We start from the raw sequence: 24,210 nt of genomic DNA on the forward strand, positions 1-24,210 counted from the left end.
CAGTAGGCTGACCTCAATGTGGCCACGATGTGTTCAGGTTGAGTAAATACTGTTACATTAGTTTGTAAAATAGTCTTAACTTGAGGCTATTTACTGTATTCCAAAAATATGATTGAATTGTGTTTAGTTGACAACGCAACCAAATATGAACATTTAAAGGATATCTAATGCTTGGATAGTTTCATCTGAACCACTGGCTCAATCCAATTGTTTTACTTTAATTTGTGTTTCCAGTTTGTTAACAAATTAATAATTTATATGTTGGATTCACGTCTCCATCTCAACCAAAAATGTAAGTTAAAGAATAGGACTAAATCTAATCAAACTTGATTTAAAGTACATTTACATTTTGATCCTATTCTTTAACTTACATTTTTGGTTGAGATGGAGATGTGAATCCAACATATCAGTTATTAACTTGAAGATGCCATTTGAAACCAACCAACACTTGTAACCCTAAGCCTATATGTATTGTCTATTTTAAGTTGAACACTGGGTTGAACTGAAACAATAGCTGTTGATGACTTGGTAACTGCTATATAGGCCTAAATAGTATCACTGATGATATGTGACTTATGAAGAATGGTTACATTTCATTTGTTCTGTTAAATCTACCCTTTAGAATGACTTCGATGTCAAATATATTTAGTAACTAAGAGGTCTCTCAATAATCATTCTCATGATAGCACATAGTTGGCTTTGTTGAAACCCTGGATGGGAGAACAAATGAATAGCTGAAGATAGATCAACTCTCCAGTAGGAGGTGCTACCCAGCCCATTGTTTTTTTCTTGTAGTGGATATAACATTCAAGATGTGAAATTGTTTCAGAGGTATAAATTCAACATATTTTATACAAAGGTTTGTCTATGTTGAAAATTGGTTACAATGATGACATAATCCTGTGGTTGAAATTTCACATAGTCATACATTTATTAAAATCTATGACTATTTTCAAATCCAATATATTTCCATGTAGATTCAACTTCACAATACATTAACAAATTACGTTGTAACAACATTGATTCAACCAGTTTGTGCCAGGTGGGATGCATGGAGATAAGATAGGGCTCTCTGCAGGTTGGGAGTCTGTCACTGGCATGGACAATGGCAGCTAATCTAGACAGGAGGGAGTGAAAGGGCGATTGAGAAAAAGAGGAAAGATGAGCTTTGGGGAGGTGTAGAGAGGAACGTGCAAATGTTACATTTTTTTAGGTTATGAAGTGTTGGATTGTGTTTTGCACTTCCTTTGAGTGTTTGATCTTTCATCCATTCTCCATCCTACCTGCCCCTGTCTCATCACCCTCACCACTTCTCCACTCCTATGTGTATTTTATCCTGTAGACCAGCCTAACCCCATACCTGACCCTAACCCTGGATACATTAGTCTTTTATCCGTGTTGTTGACTTCTCTTCAGGCAGAAAGTCCACAGTAGCTTTTAGACCACAGCTTCTGTATCTATAGTTGTTGTCCAGGGACTTGCATCCTCCTCTTTCTCTGATAACCACACCACTCAAGAACTCACTTGTTTCACCCTCTCCTTTATTTGTACAGGTCTGTCAGCTCCACTCAGTAAAGTAGAGATGTGAGTGACAAACAGTGACTCTGCCAAACTCTAGAGGGCGCTACTGTGGCATGACCCGATTTGGAATTGAAGGGAGTCTCCTGTCAAGAGATACAAATCAACTGATATTCTGTTGTAGTGATTTACTGTACATGGTCATGTACACAATGCTATTAATCACTGTTAGAGGTTATTCTCACTCATATCCTCTCTACATCCATGCATGCTAGGATACATCTATCCACAGAGAATTAGCAACACACTGTATTGGATTATCCAACAAGCTAAAAGGGTAATTGTCATTCAAGTGTAACCCTCTTCTTTATGCAATCATCAGCCTCTCTCTGCTCTCTTCTTTATGCAACCCTCACCCTCTCTCTGCTCTCTTCTTTATGCAACCCTCACACACTCTCTGCTCTCTTCTTTATGTAACCCTCACACACTCTCTGCTCTCTTCTTTATGCAACCCTCACACTCTCTCTGCTCTCTTCTTTATGTAACCCTCACCCTCTCTCTGCTCTCTTCTTTATGTAACCCTCACCCTCTCTCTGCTCTCTTCTTTATGTAACCCTCACCCTCTCTCTGCTCTCTTCTTTATGTAACCCTCACCCTCTCTCTGCTCTCTTCTTTATGTAACCCTCACCCTCTCTCTGCTCTCTTCTTTATGTAACCCTCACCCTCTCTCTGCTCTCTTCTTTATGTAATCCTCACACCTCACCCACACTCTCTGCTCTCTTCTTTATGTAACCCTCACCCTCTCTCTGCTCTCTTCTTTATGTAACCCTCACCCTCTCTCTGCTCTCTTCTTTATGTAACCCTCACCCTCTCTCTGCTCTCTTCTTTATGTAACCCTCACCCTCTCTCTGCTCTCTTCTTTATGTAACCCTCACCCTCTCTCTGCTCTCTTCTTTATGCAACCCTCACCCCTCTCTCTCTTCTTTATGCTCTCTTCTTTATGCAACCCTCACCCTCTCTCTGCTCTCTTCTTTATGTAACCCTCGCCCTCTCTCTGCTCTCTTCTTTATGTAACCCTCACCCTCTCTCTGCTCTCTTCTTTATGTAACCCTCACCCTCTCTCTGCTCTCTTCTTTATGTAACCCTCACCCTCTCTCTGCTCTCTTCTTTATGTAACCCTCACCCTCTCTCTGCTCTCTTCTTTATGTAACCCTCACCCTCTCTCTGCTCTCTTCTTTATGTAACCCTCACAATCTCTCTGCTCTCTTCTTTATGTAACCCTCACCCTCTCTCTGCTCTCTTCTTTATGTAACCCTCACAATCTCTCTGCTCTCTTCTTTATGTAACCCTCACAATCTCTCTGCTCTCTTCTTTATGTAACCCTCACACACTCTCTGCTCTCTTCTTTATGTAACCCTCACACTCTCTCTGCTCTCTTCTTTATGTAACCCTCACCCTCTCTCTGCTCTCTTCTTTATGTAACCCTCACACACTCTCTGCTCTCTTCTTTATGTAACCCTCACCCTCTCTCTGCTCTCTTCTTTATGTAACCCTCACAATCTCTCTGCTCTCTTCTTTATGTAACCCTCACCCTCTCTCTGCTCTCTTCTTTATGTAACCCTCACCCTCTCTCTGCTCTCTTCTTTATGTAACCCTCACCCTCTCTCTGCTCTCTTCTTTATGTAACCCTCACCATCTCTCTACTCTATTGTTTACCTGCATCTTGTATCACCCCCTGTTTTTTCCACCCATCATTGCTTTCCTTGCTTTCATTCTCCTACTTTCTACTCTTCTCCAAGTTTCCCATTCATTCTCTTCTCGTGTGTTCTCCTCCTCTCCCCTCTCATCTTACCTCTCTTTCCCCCACCTTCTCCAGTTTGGCTGGGTTGTTATTGTGAGATTGATGGTCTCAATGAGGCATAAGGATCGCTATGGTGACCTGAGATGGCCCTGGGCTCACTCCAAATCAATCCGTTATTCCATCACACCAATCTCTCTGCCTTTCTCTTTCTCTCTCCCCCGCTCTGTCTCTCTTTACCTCTATTTTCTGCTTTTCTCTCCACCCCTCTCCTACCCTTACACAACACCTCTCTCCACCCCTCTCCTACCCTTACACAACACCTCTCTCCACCCCTCTCCTACCCTTACACAACACCTCTCTCCACCACTCTCCTACCCTTACACAACACCTCTCTCCACCCCTCTCCTACCCTTACACAACACCTCTCTCCACCCCTCTCCTACCCTTACACAACACCTCTCTCCACCCCTCTCCTACCCTTACACAACACCTCTCTCCACATCTTTCAGGAAATCAGTGGAGCCAGCTCAGCCATATTGAAATTCAATGTCAACAATTGAAGAAATTCTTCTTGCTTCTCTTGGTGCTGAATAAATTGTAGCTTTACGTTTGTCTCTTTGTAATTCTACTCTAGCCCCCAAACCCTTTACCTTGTTACCATGTAGCACTAAGGATATCACAGAGCTCCCTGAGACCTGATGCAGGCAGAATTAAACAGGATTGGTGACTGGAGGGAAGTTAGTGATAATGTCTCTGGGGGGGGTGTGTGTGTGTCACACACCTGCTGTTTTTGTGTGTGTGTGTGTGTGTGTGTGTGTGTGTGTGTGTGTGTGTGTGTGTGTGTGTGTGTGCGCGCATATGAGATGAGTGCTTACTGGTTTGTGAGTCTCATCTGCTGACTGTGAATTGGAGCCATCTGAACACAATCCTACTAATGAGAGAATGCAGCAGGATATGTTAATCAGGTGATTCAGAGTTCTTTGTCATAGATGTTCAACTACAGAAATATCCCATTGATTTACAGAAAACAGTGGAGGTGCTATCTCTCTTTTTCTCGCTTTCTTTATCTCTGTCTCAACAACCTCTCCCTCAACGTCAGCAAGACAAAGGAGCTGATCAAGGACTACAGGAAACGGAGAGCCGAGCACGCCCCCATCCACATTGACTGGGCTGTAGTGGAGCGGGTCAAGAAGCTTCAAGTTCCTCTGTGTCCACATCACTAAGGAATTACACACACCAACACAGTCATGAAGAAGGCACGACATCGCCTATTCCCCCTCAGATTCGGAATGGGCCCTCAGATTCTTAACCCTTAGCCCACAACTTCCGCGTACCTACGGAAATCTAAATAACATAATACAAAAATCCCAATCAAAATCTGTCTGTTTAAGCTAGAGAATATCTGATTTTTTTGCATGGGCTGCATCTCAATCCACCACATCTGCCGATATCACCATTCCGCGTCTGCGGTGAAAGGTGGCAGAGCCAGAGCAATGTTTGTCAGAACATGAGACATCCCTAAAATCTGTCTTCTCACAAACGAGTATGTTTTGCACTAGGATGCCCTCAAGCCTCACAAGACTGGTCCACGGTACCAGTAAAAAAAATGAATGGGCGTTTTTTGGGGGACTATCTGTTGTTCTATGTAGTGAATCTGTGATTCAATGCATTTCTATTGACTAATAGCAGTAATACCAAATTCAGTGTTTCATCCAATAATTTGTATACTGTATATATATTGTTTTATACCTTAATGGGTCTTAGAATTCAAAATAAAATAGCTAAATGATCTTTGTAAATGAGAACTTGTTCTCAACTGGCCTACCTAGTTAAATAAAGCTGAAATAAAAATACAAATAATGACCATCTTAAAACAATTCCATATATTAGCGAACCCCCCCCCTGGATAGACATGGCTTAGACTCTGGAGGGTTAAAAAAGTTCTATAGCTGCATAACTGAGAGCATCTTGACTGGCTGCATTGGTATGGCAACTGCTTGGCAAGGCGCTACAGAGAGTAATGTCTACTTCACTGGGGTCGAGCTCCCTACCATCCAGAACCTCTATACCAGGTGGTGTCACTACAGCCACCCAAGTCATAAACTGTTCTCTCTGCTACCGCATGGCAAGTGGTACCGATGCATCAAGCCTCGAACCAACAGGACCTTGAACAGCTTCTACCCCAAGCCATAAAACTGTTAAACAGTTCACAAATAGCTACCCGCAATATCTGAATTGACCCTTTTGCACTAACTATTTGGACTCATCACATTTGCTGCTGCTACTGTTTATTATCTATCCTGTTGCCTAGTCACTTTATGCCGTACATATTATGTGCATACACTATGTATGCAAAAGTATATGGACCCCCCTTCAAATGAGTGGATTTGGCTATTTCAGCCACACCCGTTGCTGACAGGTGAATAAAATCGAGCACACAGCCATGCAATCTCCAAAGACAAATATTGGCAGTGGAATGGCCTTAATGAAGAGGTTCGTGATTTTCAACTTGGCACTGTCAGAGGATGCCACCTTTCTAACAAGTCAGTTCATCAAATTTCTGCCCTGCTATAGCTGCCCCAACATTAAGTTCTGCTATTGTGAAGAGAAAATGTCTAGGAGCAACAACGGCTTAGCCGCAAAGTGGTAGGCCACACAAGCTCACAGAACAAGACCACCAAGTGCTGAAGCACGTAGCGCATAAAAATTGTCTGTCCTCGATTGCAACACTCACTACCAACTTCCAAATTGCCCCTGAAGAAACATCAACACAATAACTGTTCATCGGGAGCTTCATGAAATGGATTCCCATGGCCGAGCAGCCGCACACAAGCCTAAGATCACCATGGGCAATGCCAAGCTTCGGCTGGAGTGGTGTATAGCTCGCCACAATTGAACTCTGGAGCAGTGGAAATGCGTTGTCTGGAGTGATGAATCACACTTCACCATCTGGCAGTCCGATGGACGAATCTGGGTTTGGTGGATGCCAGGAGAATGCTACCTGCCCCAATGCATAGGGCTAACTGTAAAGTTTGGTGGAGCAGGAATAATGGCCTGGGGGTGTTTTTCATGGTCTGGGCGAGGCACCTTAGTTCCAGTGAAGGGAAATCTCAACACTACAGTATGCAATGACATTCTAGACGATTCTGTGCTTCCAATTTTGTGGCAACAGTTTAGAGAAGGCCCTTTCATGTTTCAGCATGACAATGCCCTTGTGCACAAAGCGAGTTCCATACTGAAATGGTTTATCGAGATGGGTATGGAAGAACTTGACTGGCCTGCACAGAGCCCTGACCTCAATCCCATCAAACACCTTTGCGATGAATTGCAATGCTGACTGCGAGCCAGGCCTAATTGCCCAACATCAGTGCCCGACCTCACCAATGCTCTTGTGGCTGAATGGAAGCAAGTCTATGCAGCAATGTACCAACATCCAGTGGAAAGCCTTCCCAGAAGAGTGGAGGCTGTTATAGCAGCAAAGGGGGGACCAACTCCATCATTTTGGAATGAGATGTTCGACGAGCAGGTGTCCACATACTTTGGTTTTGTAGTGTATCTACCTCAATTACCTCGCACCCCTGCACATCGACTCTGTACAGGTACCCCGTGTATATATATATCATTATTCATTGTGTATTTATTCCTAATGTTATTATTTTTCTATTAATTCTATATTTTTCTCTCTGCATTTTTGGGAAGCGCGCGGCCTGTAAGTAAGCATTTCACTGTTAGTCTGCACCTGTTGTTTACGAAGCATGTGACAAATACAGTTTACTTTGTCTCTCTCAATCTCACTGTCTGTCTCTCTCTCAACAATCTCACTGTCTCGCTCTCAATCTCACTGTCTCTCTCTCAATCTCACTGTCTCTCTCTCTCAACAATCTCACTGTCTCTCTCTCAACAATCTCACTGTCTCTCTCTCAATCTCACTGTCTCTCTCTCTCAATCTCACTGTCTCTCTCTCAATCTCACTGTCTCTCTCTCAATCTCACTGTCTCTCGCTCTCAATCTCACTGTCTCTCTCTCAATCTCATCTCAACAATCTCACTGTCTCTCTCTCAACAATCTCACTGTGTCTCTGTCTCTCAATCTCACTCTCTCTCAACAATCTCACTCAACAATCTCACTGTCTCTCTCTCAATCTCACTGTCTCTCTCTCAACAATCTCTGTCTCTCTCTCTCAATCTCAATCTCACTGTGTCTCTCTCTCAATCTCACTGTCTCTCTCTCTCAATCTCACAATCTCACTGTCTCTCTCTCATCTCATCTCATCTCACTGTCTCTCTCTCAACAATCTCACTGTGTCTCACTCTCTCAATCTCACTGTCTCTCTCTCTCAACAATCTCACTGTCTCTCTCTCAATCTCACTGTCTCTCTCTCTCAACAATCTCTGTCTCTCTCTCAACAATCTCACTGTGTCTCTCTCAATCTCACTGTCAATCTCACTGTCTCTCTCTCAATCTCACTGTCTCTCTCTCAATCTCACTGTCTCTCTCTCAATCTCACTGTCTCTCTCTCAACAATCTCACTGTCTCTCTCTCTCAATCTCACTGTCTCTCGCTCTCAATCTCACTGTCTCTCTCTCAATCTCACTGTCTCTCTCTCAATCTCACTGTCTCTCTCGCTCTCAATCTCACTGTCTCTCTCTCAATCTCACTGTCTCTCTCTCTCTCAACAATCTCACTGTCTCTCTCTCAATCTCACTGTCTCTCTCTCAATCTCACTGTCTCTCTCGCTCTCAATCTCACTGTCTCTCTCTCAATCTCACTGTCTCTCTCTCTCTCAACAATCTCACTGTCTCTCTCTCAATCTCACTGTCTCTCGCTCTCAATCTCACTGTCTCTCACTCTCTCTGTCTCTCGCTCTCACACTCTCTCACACTCATCTTTGGTTTAGGTCACCTGAGTATGGTACAGACATTACAAGCCACAGAGGGTTTTAGGAGGATCAGACAATAGCAGCTAGTATGAGAGGAACCAGAATCAAATGAGGATTACAGAGAAAGCCTGTCTGTTGGATCTGTAACAACTACACAATAACTATATCAATGCAGTGGAAGTCTTTCATTTTCTTGCTGGAAGTCTTTCCTGGTAGAAATATATGTCGGTGTTCTTCCTTTATTCTTCTCATCCAGAGGAGAAAGAGGAGTAAGCAGGGCAGAAAAAGAACAAAAGAGAAACAACCCCCCTCTTCTATTTTCTCTTCAGCGTGATGGCAGCCACCTCCAGCTGTCTGTGTTAACACACACACACACAAACTCCCGCCGTGTCTAACGAGCGTAGCCGTGTTAGAGCAGGGACATTAAGATGTTGTAATTTTGGGGATAATTAGTTGGCCTGTCACTTTTATAGCTGTACCTCGCTGGTTCTGTTACGAGGCCTTAGAGACCTAGTGTGTGTGTGTGTCCGTGTCCGTGTGCGTGTTTATTTGTGTGTGTCTGTGTTAGCGCGGTAACAAAACCTATCTAATTAGTAAGACCCTATTCTATCCGTTTGATACCCTTTACAATTGATCCTAACCCTATTTTATAGCTGGTAGAGTTTGGCCATTCATTTACTAGGACATTCTTTACACCCTTGTGCATATAGATTGAACGTCCTCATTTTTTAAATTTGCAAAGTAAAAGTCCATTGTAATTTTCTCTGATTTCTGAATTAATTATATTTCCATTCAGGATGAATAAGGAATTGACTTGCCCCATCAGTAAACATTGATAAGGTTGAATAGTGTGATTGAATTCCTTGAATTTCAACACATTATTATTCAGTCTAACAACGTGTTCCTGCTATCTGTTCACAGAATGAACTTTTCCTTCAGAAGGTATTTACACCCCTTTTCCTTCAGAAGGTATTTACACCCCTTTTCCTTCAGAAGGTATTTACACCCCTTTTCCTTCAGAAGGTATTTACACCCCTTTTCCTTCAGAAGGTATTTACACCCCTTTTCCTTCAGAAGGTATTTACACCCCTTTTCCTTCAGAAGGTATTTACACCCCTTTTCCTTCAGAAGGTATTTACACCCCTTTTCCTTCAGAAGGTATTTACACCCCTTTTCCTTCAGAAGGTATTTACACCCCTTTTCCTTCAGAAGGTATTTACACCCCTTTTCCTTCAGAAGGTATTTACACCCCTTTTCCTTCAGAAGGTATTTACACCCCTTTTCCTTCAGAAGGTATTTACACCCCTTTTCCTTCAGAAGGTATTTACACCCCTTTTCCTTCAGAAGGTATTTTCACCCCTTTTCCTTCAGAAGGTATTTACACCCCTTTTCCTTCAGAAGGTATTTACACCCTTTTCCTTCAGAAGGTATTTACACCCCTTTCCTTCAGAAGGTATTTACACCCCTTGCCTTCAGAAGGTTTTCCTTCCTTCAGAAGGTATTTACACTCCTTTTCCTTCAGAAGGTATTTACACCCCTTTTCCTTCAGAAGGTATTTACACCCCTTTCCTTCAGAAGGTATTTACACCCCTTTTCCTTCAAAGGTATTTACACCCCTTTTCCTTCAGAAGGTATTTACACCCCTTTTCCTTCCCCTTGCCTTCAGAAGGTATTTACACCCCTTGCCTTCAGAAGGTATTTACACCCCTTGCCTTCAGAAGGTATTTACACCCCTTGCCTTCAGAAGGTATTTACACCCCTTGCCTTCAGAAGGTATTTACACCCCTTGCCTTCAGAAGGTATTTACACCCCTTGCCTTCTTCTACATTTTCTTGTGTTACAGCTTGAATTTCAAGTGATTTAAAAAAAAAAATTGTCACTGACCTACACAATATAACCCATGAATTGGAATTGTGTTTTTAAAAAGCTGAGTCAGTAAGTATTCATTCAACCCCTTTGTTATAGCATGGCTTAATAGGTTCAGGAGTTCAAATGTGCTTAACAAGTCACATAATACGTTTCATGGACTCACTCTGTGTGCAATAATAGTGTTTAACATGATTTTTGAATGACTACCTCATCTCTGTACCCCACACATACAGTATTATGTAAGATCCCTCAGTTAAGCAGTGCATTTCAAACACAGATTCAACAACAAAGACCAGGGAGGTTTTTCAATGCCTCAATGCCTAGTTAAAAACGGAATATATTGGTAGATGGGTAAATATTTAAAAAAAACAGACATTGAATATCCCTTTGAGCATAGTGAAGTTATTAATTGCACTTTGAATGGTGTATCAATACACCCAGTCACTACAAAGATACAGGCGTCCTTCCTAACTCAGTTGCCGGAGAGGAAGAAAGCCTCTCAGAGATTTCACCATGAGGCCAATGGTGACTTTAAAACAGTTACAGAGTTTAATGGCTGTGATAGGAGAAACCTGAGGATGGATCAACATTGTAGTTACTCCACAATGCTCATTTAATTGACAGAGTGAAAAGAACAACGCCTATAAATAATACAAATATTCCAAAACATGCATCCTGTTTGCAACTAAAGTAATTCTTCAAAAAATGTGGCAAAGCAAATCACTTTTTGTCCTGAATACAAAGTGTTATGTTCGGGGCAAATCGAATACAACAAATTAATGATTACCACTCTCCATATGTTCAAGCACAGTGGTGGCTGCATCATGTTAAGGGTATGTTTGTAATAGTTTAGGACTGGGGAGTTTTTCAGAATAAAAAATTAACTAAATGGATCTAAGCACAGGCTAAATCCTAGAGGAAAACTGGTTCAGTCTGCTTCGAACCAGACAATGGGAGAATAATTCACCTTTCAGCAGGACAATAACCTAAAACACAAGGCCAAATCTACTCTGGAGTTGCTTACCAAGAAGACAGTGAATGTTCCTGAATGGCCAAGTTACAGTTTTGACTTAAATTTACTTGAAAAGCTATGGAAAAACCTGAAAATGGTTGTCTAGCAATGATCAACAACCAATTTGACAGAGCTCGAAGGATTTTAAAAAGAATAATGGGCAAATGTTGCACAATCCAGGTGTGGAAAGCTCTTAGAGACTTACCCAGAAAGACTCACAGCTGTAATTGCTGGCAAAGATGCTTCTACAAAGTATTTACTTAGGGGTGTGAATAGTTATGTAAATTTGTTATTTCTCTATTTCATTTTCATTTTCAATACATTTGTGAAAAGGTCATTATTGGGTAGTGTGTGTAAAAAAGTAATTTAATACATTTTAGATTCAGGCTATAATGCAACAAAATGTGAAATAAGCCAAGGGGTATGAATACTTTCTAAAGGCACTGAATATGAAGTAAATATTATTTTCTAACTCCAACCTAAAGAACATACAAAACTATAAACTGCAGTTTTATGTATGGTAACAGTGTTTCAGCCAAACACACGCACACTCGGGGTGCATGGGTCAGCTACTTGTTCACCCGCACACGCGTGCAATTACTAATAACTCATCCTCAAACACCCTACTATATGTGATAAAGTGAACATCTGAGGCCTGCACCTGCACTCCTGTATCCGCTAATATAGAAAATGCACTGTAGGCTACAGTCAGAAATTGCAGAATTTCTGGGGGATTTTTTGTTGCCAATTTTTTGCCTGATTTAGATATGTTTCTGCTTATAGTTCAGACATTTTGGTATGCTATTTGTTAGTTAACCTGTCTATAATTAGATAGGCCTACATGCAGCTTCTCTTCTGTCATTAGCCTATACCTGTATGTTGCCCTAGAAGACTAAATAAACCCACCAGAATATTGTCATAATAAAATTGATAGAATGAATGCTTCAATCTAGATGACATCTGTCAAATTTTCTCTGTCATCTCTGCTTCTTTCACAGAGTAAAGACGTTTAGGGACCGGGGAGAAAATGTAATAACTCCACAAAACAATTACATAAAAATTACATTAGTTTGAACGGTTGTAAGGAAATAGAAAGCTGTGAAAACAGTCCAACATGTTTCTGATACGATTTCAGTTTAGCTTGGATGCATATTCTATGTGGTTGAATTAATATCAGCTTTTATGATGCTGATAAAGATGCTGATGAAGCACCTCTACAGATGGTATCTAACTGCATAGTGCATTCTCTCAAGATGATAAAAGAAAGAAATCCTATTTCTCCACACTAAAATTTTTGCCTACATTTGGTATATCAATTTATTAATATTAAGGCTATGTGAGAGGTTATAGACCTACAATCAGTGTCCAGGTTTCAGTTTCCCATTCAACCCATCTGAACAGTAGGCTACAGTTCCCTTGACATGCCATAGTCCTATGTGAAGTCCCCGTCTTGTGACAGTTGAATTTGATAGTGCCTCACAATCATCACACATCACATAGTGTGATGTTGCTATTGTTGCCGGCATTGCTATCATCCTCTTTTATCACATCACCAAATAAATATTTTCCCAAAATTACTTTTGTGACCCTTGCTTCTTTATTTTCAACTTTCCATTTTGCAGCTTTTCTCTTATTGAATAAAACTCCCACATTGTCCTTTTTGCCTCTATGGATCGACATGAACTTTTCTGCCTGTTCCCAAAAGCATTTGGCATTTGGCATATGGGCTATTTGGCATGTGTCGGCCTACAGTTAGACCCTATTGCCATACAGCCTAAAATGATGGGGGAAAAAACTCAATGTAGCCTATAGATATAAATTGCACAAGAATTGCACATTTATGGATTTTTTAAGGTATTGTTTTCTCTTTATTCAACCCACCCGCCCTTCAGCCACACAATATTTCATCACCCTAAACCTGCCCGCCGCTCAGATATAACCACCTGGACTGCGGGCTATGAGTCAACCTGAGCATCACACACACACACACACACACACACACACACACACACACACACACACACACACACACACACACACACACACACACACACACACACACACACACACACACACACACACACACACACACACACACACAGTCCCATATGACCTGAGGTTGGTGTTTTAAAAACACTCAACAATTACTCAGTGAACGCCATACACAGTCACCCTGTGCAGAGGAGAGAAGTTGGCAGCTAGTGGAAGTCTGAGTGCAATTTCCTCTTTATGAGAAACAGAGGGAGTCCTGAGGCTTGGGGAGGGGAAGAAAGGAAGGAGGAAAGAAAGAAAGAGGGGAAGAAATCCCTTTGCTTAATTCAGGCGATCTATCATCCTTCAAAGCAGTGCATCAGCCAGTGAAGGTTTTAAACTGTGTTTACTGGCCCCACTCCATTAGCTTGTTCAGACTGCTATTACTCATTACCCTCCGCACACACACACACACACACGCACACACACACGCACATACACCCACTAGAAGCCTTTACATTCTGAAATGGACCTGGGGATTTCTCACCCTGACCCGATATGCATATTTTTATTTTTTTAAATATAGAGACCGAAGGACAACTAAACCCTTTCCCTATAGACCTGGTCAGATCCAGTGCTGTGTTTGTAGGTTACTGTGAGTGTGAGCTAGTGACACGGTGAGGAGAGAGGAGGGAGAGAAAGACGAGAGACAGCAACCAACTAAGCCGATTCGCGCTATAGTAGACTAATAGCTGTCATAACTAGGTTATTTATCATCCAATATGGTTATGTAGTACCTGTCTTGACTTCACCAAACCGGGAGAAGCTAGGCTAATCGAGGCACGCACTTTCTCACCCTACAGTTACAAACAACGACAACTCGCATTCAGAATTGGAAGTAGTAGCCTACCTGTTGGCTCTTGGTCGATGTAGCTTAACCTTCTTCCTTTCACTTTTAATTACGTCGTTTTAATTCAATATTCCATTGATTAGATATCTCCTAACTTTTTCCACACACGGAGGCTCTATGACTGTAGCCTATTGCAGCTTTGATGACTTATGATTGGCCAACAACAACAAGTTACATGTGCCACTCTCGTGAAAAGCAGGAGCAGCAACATAAATGATACAATTTATTTTCTTTCTCTACTGGAGGAGTCAGGTTCGGATCTGTACGTTTCCTTAGGACAAGTCAGTCACAATTACACATACCCGAGACCAGTGACAATCATATCAGATCTGACCCAGACCCGTGACAATCAGATCTGATCCAGACCCGTGACAATCATATCAGTCTCTATTCAATTCCACGATAGAAATGTAAAGATAATTTCCAATTGAACTGACATACAGTATGCAGTGTTTACCGTGAATGCAGCCTCCGCTAAAGCGGGAACATTTCCTTAACATTTCAACCACGCTGTAAAGCTGAACTTCTGCGATGCTGATTGAGGAGAGCTCTTACTCTTTATAAACACAGTCAACTCAGGGAGGACTGAACTGGCTTTCCTGATTCACTTCATCAAACGATGCCACTCAGCCCACAGCCTTGGCACAAACCCACTCCTGCATGCAAACAACCAGGTCCTCCAAACTTCCTCAGAGGGAAGAGGTCTCACTTTCCATCTCTGTTTGTTTAAAGCCCTATCAAGTGAACGAGTGAGTGTGTGTTAGTGTGTGAAAGAGTGTGAGTGTGATCTGTGACTGGTGTTTTGACTGGGGATGTACTAGCGGGTCTGTAGTCTAAGCGTTAAAGGATGGATGTGTAACAGCAAAGAGAGAGAAGGAGAGAGGCCTGCATTAGCCAGGCTCTCAAAGACAAATCAATCAGCAAAGGACTTTGTATACCAATCCTGTCCTCTAGCCTTGGTGAGATGGAAACACAGGAGATGTTAGGAGATACAGTTACTCTGGAAAGCTTTTAATCTGTCTGCCAGAAGAAAGTGTCGGGGTGAAGTGTTGCTGTCTGAGTGGTGTGTTAATATATATAATCTTTGAATATAAAACGCCAAGTGACCCAGGAAAAGTGTGTGGGGATGAAGCTTCAAGGAGAAGTATGTCCTGTATGTAGAAAGCATTGTGAAGAAATGTTTTTCTGTGTGTAGAAACAGTCTAGTCGTGGAGAGGGGCGTGTTTTTACAAGAACATCCCTTCATCAGCTTAGACATCCTGAAGGCGACCAAGGCCAATAACCTCAGCCCTAGCACTCTGATCTATGGTCAGTTTAGTGGTTTCCTTATAATGGTTTGGGGGAAAGGGGAGCTGATTGTAGATCTGTGGCTATGGGCTGGTGTGTCCTGTGGACCATATGGCAGACCTTGAGGTTCAAGGACACCACTGGTTCACAGACACAGACCATTCATCACTGGCACACACACACACATAGGACTCTTACCCAGGGACACGGTGGACACACACACACACACACAAGCAAACTTGCACGTACATTCACACACACACATGCTCCATCCTCCTCTGCCTCAGCAGTGACCTTGGTGCAGTCTCAGACCTCCTAATATAGATCAGTTAGAGAGACTTTTACACAACGACAGACACAAATAGACTGGGGATAATGTCCTCCTCCACTCCACCCTCTGCAACGATACAGATAGATCAGTCTCTCTCTTTTTGTCTCTCTCTCTCCCTCTCTCTGAATAAGCACAGCGGCTATCAGCTCGGTGTGTTTTTGACAGATCATGTGAGTTGAATGTTTCGTCTGTCTAAAGCATTAGACGGAACATCAACAACGGCTCCTAGTGAGTTATGAACTGTGCTTCAATAGTGTGAAGGCAAACAGTCCTCCTGACCTCTTTTCCCTGTTTTTTAAGATTCTCTCTTGCTCCTTTTTTCTACTTTCTCTCACTCTCTTTTCCACCTGTTCTCGCTTTGTTGTCGCCTCCTTCTCCCATCACGTTCTCTCTCACGCCTTATCTGTAACCATCTGGGGCTTTTCAGTGTCTGTTCACTCAAGTTGAGAGTGAATGTGTGTGTGTGTGTGTGTGTGAGAGAGAGAGACATACAGACTGAGAGTCTTGCCCTCTGTCAGAGCAGTGATACCACCCAGAACATTACCTCACCTAGCACCATATAACTCTCACTGTGACACAGTGGAACAGCATCATCTAACACTGGATATTAATGGACAACACTGTAGAGTACACCTTATGAAGAGAGCACTTTATTTCTGAAGGGTTTTCTTTATCCACATTTGCTGGTGATATAAATTGTAGTTGTCTTTGGTGGTACCTTTCAATTCAGAATGTGATAATTATGAGTGTTTGAATGCACACACATGCATCACATCTCACTCTCTCTCACACTCATCTTTGGTTTAGGTCACCTGAGTATGGTACAGACATTACAAGCCACAGAGGGTTTTAGGAGGATCAGACAATAGCAGCTAGTATGAGAGGAACCAGAATCAAATGAGGATTACAGAGAAAGCCTGTCTGTTGGATCTGTAACAACTACACAATAACTATATCAAAGCAGTGGAAGTCTTTCATTTTCTTGCTGGAAGTCTTTCCTGGTAGAAATATATGTCGGTGTTCTTCCTTTATTCTTCTCATCCAGAGGAGAAAGAGGAGTAAACAGGGCAGAAAAAGAACAAAAGAGAAACAACCCCCCTCTTCTATTTTCTCTTCAGCGTGATGGCAGCCACCTCCAGCTGCCTGTGTTAACACACACACACACGTGGATCCTGCAGCTTCCCTGTGGAAGCCTACATAAGCCCCCAGTTTTGTCATCTACTGGTCTACTTTCTCTCTCCCTCTCCCTCCTGGGAAACGTGTTTTCATTGACAAAGCAAGTGAAATAGATAACAAAAGTGAAATATGGTTAACTGTTTAGAAATTAACAGTATACATTACGCTCACAAATAGAATAGAGACATTTCAAATGTCATTATGGCTATGTACAGTGTTGCAACAAGTACAAAAGGGAAAACAAATAAACATAAATATGGGTTACAGTATATTTACAACGGTGTTTGTTCTTCACTGGTTGCCCTTTTCTTGTGGCAACAGGTCACAAATCTTGCTGCTATGATTGCATACTGTATCACGACACAAGGTGAGACCCAGATGCAGACACAGGAGGCAGATGGTTGGAGTCTTACAATATGTATTTATCCAATAGGGGAAGGCAAGAGAAGGGTCGTGGACAGGCAAAAGGGTCAAAACCAGGTCAGTGTCCAAAAGGTACCGAAGGGTAGGCAGAAACAAGGTCAGGGTAGGCAGGATGGGTAGGCAGGATGGGTAGGCAGGATGGGTAGGCAGGCGGGAAAGTAATCCGGAGTCAGGCAGGGGTCAGAACTGGAAAGACTAACAAAAGAGTAAGAAGAGTAAGGGAAAAACACGCTGGTTGACTAAACAAACAAGACGAACTGGCACAGAGAGACGGGAAACACAGGGATAAATACACTGAGGGAAATAAGCGACACCTGGAGGGGGTGGAGACAATAACAGGTGAAACAGACAGGGCGTGTCAGTATCCCTCCCCCCAGGGACACCACCTGGGGTCCTACCTGGTCACATACCTGGCTGACCGGGTGTCGGCGGTGAAAACTGGCGATGAGGGACGGGTCCAATATGTCTTTAGCAGGGACCCAGCACCACTCCTCCGGGCCATAACCCTGCCAGTCAACCAGGTACAACCAGGAAACAGAAGACAAAGGACAGTGAGACACAGGCGGCTATTCTGTGTCTCACTGTCTTAAGTTTAATGTGCCAAATCGGGTGCACGAGTGTGCCCGAGACCAGACCTCCGCTCACTCTTGCGTTCCCTTAGGCGTCCATCAATGTTAATGGTTAAGGCGATAAGGGAGTCGAGGTCCACCGGCAGTTCCCGAGCAGCTAGCTCATCCTTTACCTCAGATAATCCGTGAAGAAAAGTATCGAAAAGAGACTCCGGATTCCAGGCACTCTCGGCTGCCAATGTGCGAAAGTCCACCGTGTAGTCTGCCACACCATGTGAGTTTTGACGTAAGTCAAGCTGTTTGCTGGCAGCCTTTTTCCCGGATACCGGAGACTTTCACCTCTGCCATAAATTCCTCTAAATGACCGCAAATGTCAGATTGTTGTTCCCAAACTGCCGTATCCCAGGAAAGTGCCCTTCCCGACATTAGCGTAATTATATATGCTATCTTCGATCAGTCTGAAAAAAACGAAGATGGCTGCAGCTCAAAAATAAGCGAGCACTGAGAAAGAAAACCCCAGCAGGTACTAGGCTTCCATGAATATCGCTCTGGAGGAGGTAAACAGGGTTCACGGGGAGTCAAGATAGGCTGTACAAACTCACCACAGATAGGGACAAAATTACTGGGTAATTGGGGTTTTTCAGAGGTGGCAGACAGTCTCAGCTAACTCCCTGATTTGCTCCATTAATAGCCTTTAACCCATGGTTAAAGGTTGTGGTGTTCCGTCAAGGAACCACCTGTTGTCAGACCCACATTTTTAGCAAAAAAATCTAATAATAATCATATATACAATACTGTGCAAAGGTTTTAGGCAGGTGTGAAAAAAAGAAGAATACTTTCAAAAAGACATGTTAATAGATTCTTATCAATGAACTAAATGCAAAGTGAGTGAACATGTAAATGAAATCCATATTTGGTGTGACCACCCTTTGCCTTCAAAACAGTATCGATTCTTGTAGGTACACTTGCACAAAGTCAGGGATTTTGTAGGCATATAGTCAGGTGTAAGATTAAACAATTATACCAAACATGTGCTAATCATCATCAATTCAATATGAATTGTTGAAACACAATCATTAACCTCTGCGCACCGAACCCGTTAGCGGGATGAAATTTGACAACATACGGTGATCGCCACATAAACAGTCATATTAAACATTCATGAAAATACAAGTGTCTCACATGTTTCGAAAATAAATTGTTTACCTTTGACGATCTTCCTCTGCTTGCAATCCCAATGCTCATTGTTACACAATTAATTATCTTTTGTTTGATAAAATCCATTTTTATAGCCTAACACAAAACATTATGTGAACCGCTTGTGTCGTGAATTCAGTCTCATTCCATTTTCGACGACACATTCGATGTAAATACACACAGTAAACGTGACTTTTCCAGTCATGTTTGGTTTCATTGCAATCAACTGGTTTGTTTGTAACACAACCAAACATGATGGGTCATTTCGCGGAACATATTGACTGAAAGAAACCGATTTGAAGACAACAAGTAATGACATCATTGTGCACCAATGATTTGACCGCTGTTTCGTTGATTGACTGTATTTTAACCCAATGACCACTGATCGTCTTGAAATCTAGCTGGGTAGATAGCCAATGAGCTGAGGTAAACGGCAATATGTAATGTTTATGTGTTGGAAGACCAACCCATGTAGTAAACTCTGGCGTAAAGAGGGTCATTCGCCATTGAAGTTTAATACCGGAAGGAGCAACACATGTTACTCACAGCGTTGTGTTAGTAAAGTGCATCTTCAGCTGTTTATATACGTGTATCAATCAGTATGGCGACTAAGTCAGGGAAAGCTAAATCTAAGCCTAGATATACAGATGTACACACAATTTTAGAAGAAATTGATCGGGAAAGTGAGACAGAGATTGTTGGAGGACGATTCATTTAGCGATTCCCAAATGGAGGAATATTTTTTGAATGGAGAGGACATCGTTTTGGACTGGTAAGTTCTTCTCATACTAATGCCGTTGTTTAAAATTAATAATATAAAATATTATTTGTGATTTTTTTAAATTTTAGTAGCAATATATAAAAATGTAATGTAATGAAATGTGAGATGCGTGTGTCTGCCGCCCCACCCCACCCCCACATGAAATAGCCTATTTGAGTCTGTTGAGGGAGGGCAGGCCCACAACAATGGCCAAAGTGAAATGGAGACAGTAGATACAGCTGGTCTGTTGTAATATAATAAAGACAGTAGATCTAGCTGTTCTGTCATAATATAATAGAGACAGTAGATCTAGCTGAAATGTCATAATATAAAATAGACAGTAGATCTAGCTGTGCTTCTACACCTGCATTGCTTGCTGTTTGGGGTTTTAGGCTGGGTTTCTGTACAGCACTTTGAGATATCAGCTGATGTACAAAGGGCTATATAAATAAATGTGATTTGATTTGATTTGGTCTGTCATAATATAAATGAGACAGTAGGTCTTGCAGGTCTATAATAATATATTCAACCTTATGTTCCCTGTACTCTATATATATATATCTGTTTATTATACCTGTTGATACAGGGCTCATATGTGAAACTATTCTAACTGAACCTTTTCTTTCACATTGACACTGACTCCGAATGGGAGCCCCCAGTGCCAAGGTGTCCATCCCCCCACTGAAGCTGGTTCATCCAGCTCCTGCCACAAGTGATGTTCATCTGCCCAAATGTATTTCTGCAGGCATGGATGTGCCTCAGGGCCAAAAGGGCACAGCATGGAGGCGTCGCTGTGTTCTTTGCAAAATGAAGTCCCCCATCACCTGCACCACATGCTTGATTACCCTCTGCTTTACAGCAGAAATAGACTGCTATGGCACCTGGCATCAGCAGCACAATATTGTGTAGAGGACTGAGGGTCTTCCAAATATTGAAAGTGTTTTGTAAATGTATATTTTTTTTCTTCATGTTTTTTCTCCATTTTTGGGGTGTGTGTGTTAGAATACCATTTTGGTATTTTGTATATAGTTATTCCATTCAAAATGTATAACTTCACCAATTTGGCCACTTGGGTACATTTGGGCTACTTGTGTGGGACACCTGGGTGACTTCATGATAAATGTCATGTAGCACACTCATTTTGGAAGTTATCATTCTGAAACTTTGTACAAGTAGTTACCCTCTTATGTTTTTCACTGAAATTGTCCCCATCATCCTATCTGAATGTTTGTTTTGTCTTGTTCATTTTAAAGATGATGATACAACAATAAAATTGAAAAAACTTGTGATTTTTTCGTTGTATTATCTAAACCAGATCTATTGTGTTATATTCTCCTACATTCAATTCACATTTACACAAACTTCAGAGTGTTTTCTTTCAAATGAAATCAAGAATATGCATATCCTTGGTTCTGAGCCTAAGCAACAGGCAGTTAGATTTGGGTATGTCTTCAGGTGGAAATTGAAAAAAGTAGGGGGGTAGCTCTAAGAGGATTTATTAACTGAAACAGAAACAGCTGTGTACAAGAAATAAAACTGGGTGAGGAACGGCCAAACTCAGCTAACAAGGTGAGGTTGCTGAAGACAGTTTACTGTCAAAAGTCATACACCATGGCAAGACTGAGAACAGCAACAAGACACAAGGTATTATACTGCATCAGCAAGGTCTCTTCCAGGCAGAAATTTCAAGACAGACAGAGGTTTCCAGATGTGCTGTCCAAGCTCTTTTGAAGAAGCACAAAGAAAGGGGCAACGTTGTGGACTGTAGACCCAGTGGTCGGCCAAGGTAACTGCAGCAGATGAAAGACACATCATGCTTACTTCCCTTCGCAATCAGAAGATGTCCAGCAGTGCCATCAGCTCAGAATTGGCAGAAAAACGTGGGACCCTTGTACACACGTCTACCATCTGGAGAAGTTTAGTCCGAAATGGCCTTCATGGAAGACTTGCGGCCAAAAAGCCATATCTCCGATGTGGAAACAAGGCCAAGCGACTCAACTATGCATGATAACACAGGAACTGGGGTGCAGAAAAATGGCAGCAGGTGCTCTGGACTGATGAGTCAAAATGTGAAATATTTAGCTATAGCAGAAGGCTGGAATACCGACATAATCTGCCAGAGGATTCCAACAGGCCCCTCAGACGCGACGCCCGCTGAAGGCCCATTCTGCTAACCTGCTAGGCCTGCTAGCTACCTAGAGCTACTTGGAACCATACTAATTCCACGACTGGTCTATCGACGTCACCGCACGAAGAGGCAAAAACAGACTTACCCCCATCGCGACGTCCCCCAAAGGCTAACTTGCTAACCCCAGTCTGCTAACTGCTAGCTTGCCTGCCCCGGTCTGCTAACTGCTAGCTTGCCTGCCCGTCTGCTAACTGCTAGCTTGCCTGCCCCGGTCTGCTAACTGCTAGCCCCTGCTAACTGATGGCTTGCTAACCCGGTCTGCTAACTGTTAGCTTGCCAGCCCCAGTCTGCTAACTGCTAGCTTGTTTAGCCCCGGCCTACTAACTGTTAGCGTGTTAGCATCGGCCTGCTAACTGTCTGAATCGCCGTGTCCCCAGTCAGCCCAACCACTCACTGTACCCATATGTTCACTTGGCTATGCATGCCTCCCTCTAATATCAATATGCCTCGTCCATTACTGTCCTGGTTAGTGGTTACTGTCTTATTTCACTGTAGAGCCTCTAGCCCTGCTCAATATGCCTTAACCAACCATGTTGTTCCACCTCCTACATTTGCGATGACATCACCTGGTGTAAACGTCTCTAGAGACTATATCTCTCTCATCTTTACTCAATGCCTAGGTTTACCTCCAATGTACTCACATCCTACCATACCTTTGTCTGTACACTATGCCTCGAATATATGCTATCGTGCCCAGAAACCTGCTCCTTTTACCCTCTGTTCCGAATGTGCTAGACGGCCAGTTCGTATAGCATTTAGCCGTACCCTTATCCTACTTCTCCTCTGTACCTCTGGTGATGTAGAGGTTAATCAAGGTCCTGCAGTGCCTAGCTCCACTCCTATTCCCCAGGTGCTCTGATTTGTTGACTTCTGTAACCGTAAAAGCCTTGATTTCATGCATGTTCACTTCTTATGGTATAGGGGAAGCTTGCGTCCCACTTAGCCAAAAGCCAGGGGAAATGCAGCGCGGCAAATTCAAATAAAATGATAGAAAAATCTAACTTTCATTAAATCACACATATAAGATACTAAATTAAAGCTACACTCGTTGTGAATCCAGCCAACATGTCAGATGTTAAAAAGGCTTTTCGGCGAAAGCATAAGAAGCTATTATCTGATGATAGCACAACAGTAAACAAAGAGGGTAGCATATTTCAACCCTGCAGGCGCTACACAAAACAGACATTTGCATCCTGTAGTACTAGCTCAAAAAAGTTCGGGGACACTGTAAAGTCCATGGAGAATAAGGGCACCTCCTCTCAGCTGCCCACTGCTCTGAGGCTAGGAAACACTGTCACCACCAATAAATTCACTATAATTGAGAATTTCAATAAGCATTTCTCTAAATCAGCCGGGCTAGACAATCTAGACGCTCTCTTCCTAAAATTATCCACCGCAAGTGTTGTAACCCCTATTACAAGTCTGCTCAACCTCTCTTTCGTAACGTCTGAGATTCCTAAAGATTGGAAAGTGGCCACGTTCATCCCCCTCTTCAAAGGGGGAGACACTCTAGACCCAAACTGTTACAGACCGATATCCATCCTGCCCTGCCTTTCTAAAGTCTTCAAAAGCCAAGTGAACAAACAGATCACTGACCATTTCGAATCCCACCGTACCTTCTCAGCTATGCAATCTGGTTTCCGAGCTGGTCACAGGTGCACCTCAGCCACGCTCAAGGTCCTAAACAATATCATAACCGCCATCGATAAAAGCCGTCTTCATTGACCTGGCCAAGGCTTTCGACTCTGTCAATCACCACATTCTTATCGGCAGACTCAACAGCCTTGGTTTCTCTAATGACTGTCTCGCCTGGTTCATTAACTACTCAGATAGAGTTCAGTGTGTCAAATCGGAGGGCCTGTTGTCCGGACCTCTGGCAGTCTCTATGGGGTGCCACAGTGTTCAATTCTCGGTTCGACTCTTTTCTCTGTAAATATCAAATATGTCGTTCTTGGAATGAGTGATTATTTGATCCAGCTCTACGCAGACGACACCATTCTGTTTACCTTTGGCCCTTCTTTGGACACTGTGTTAACAAACCTCCAAGCGAGCTTCAACGCCATACAACACTCCATCCGTGTCCTCCAACTTCTTTTAAATACTAGTAAAACGAAATGCATGCTCTTTAACCGATCGCTGCCTGCACCTTACTGCCCGACTAGCATCACTACTCTGGACGGTTCCGACTTAGAATATGTAGACAACTATAAATACCTAGGTGTCTGGCTAGACTGTAAACTCTCCTTCCAGACTCACATTAAAACCTCTTGGAACTACCCATCCCGGATCCGGGATAATTGTCATCAACTACACTAATTA

Source organism: Oncorhynchus tshawytscha, linkage group LG03, assembly GCF_018296145.1.
Source record: "Oncorhynchus tshawytscha isolate Ot180627B linkage group LG03, Otsh_v2.0, whole genome shotgun sequence".
Lineage (NCBI taxonomy): Eukaryota > Metazoa > Chordata > Actinopteri > Salmoniformes > Salmonidae > Oncorhynchus > Oncorhynchus tshawytscha.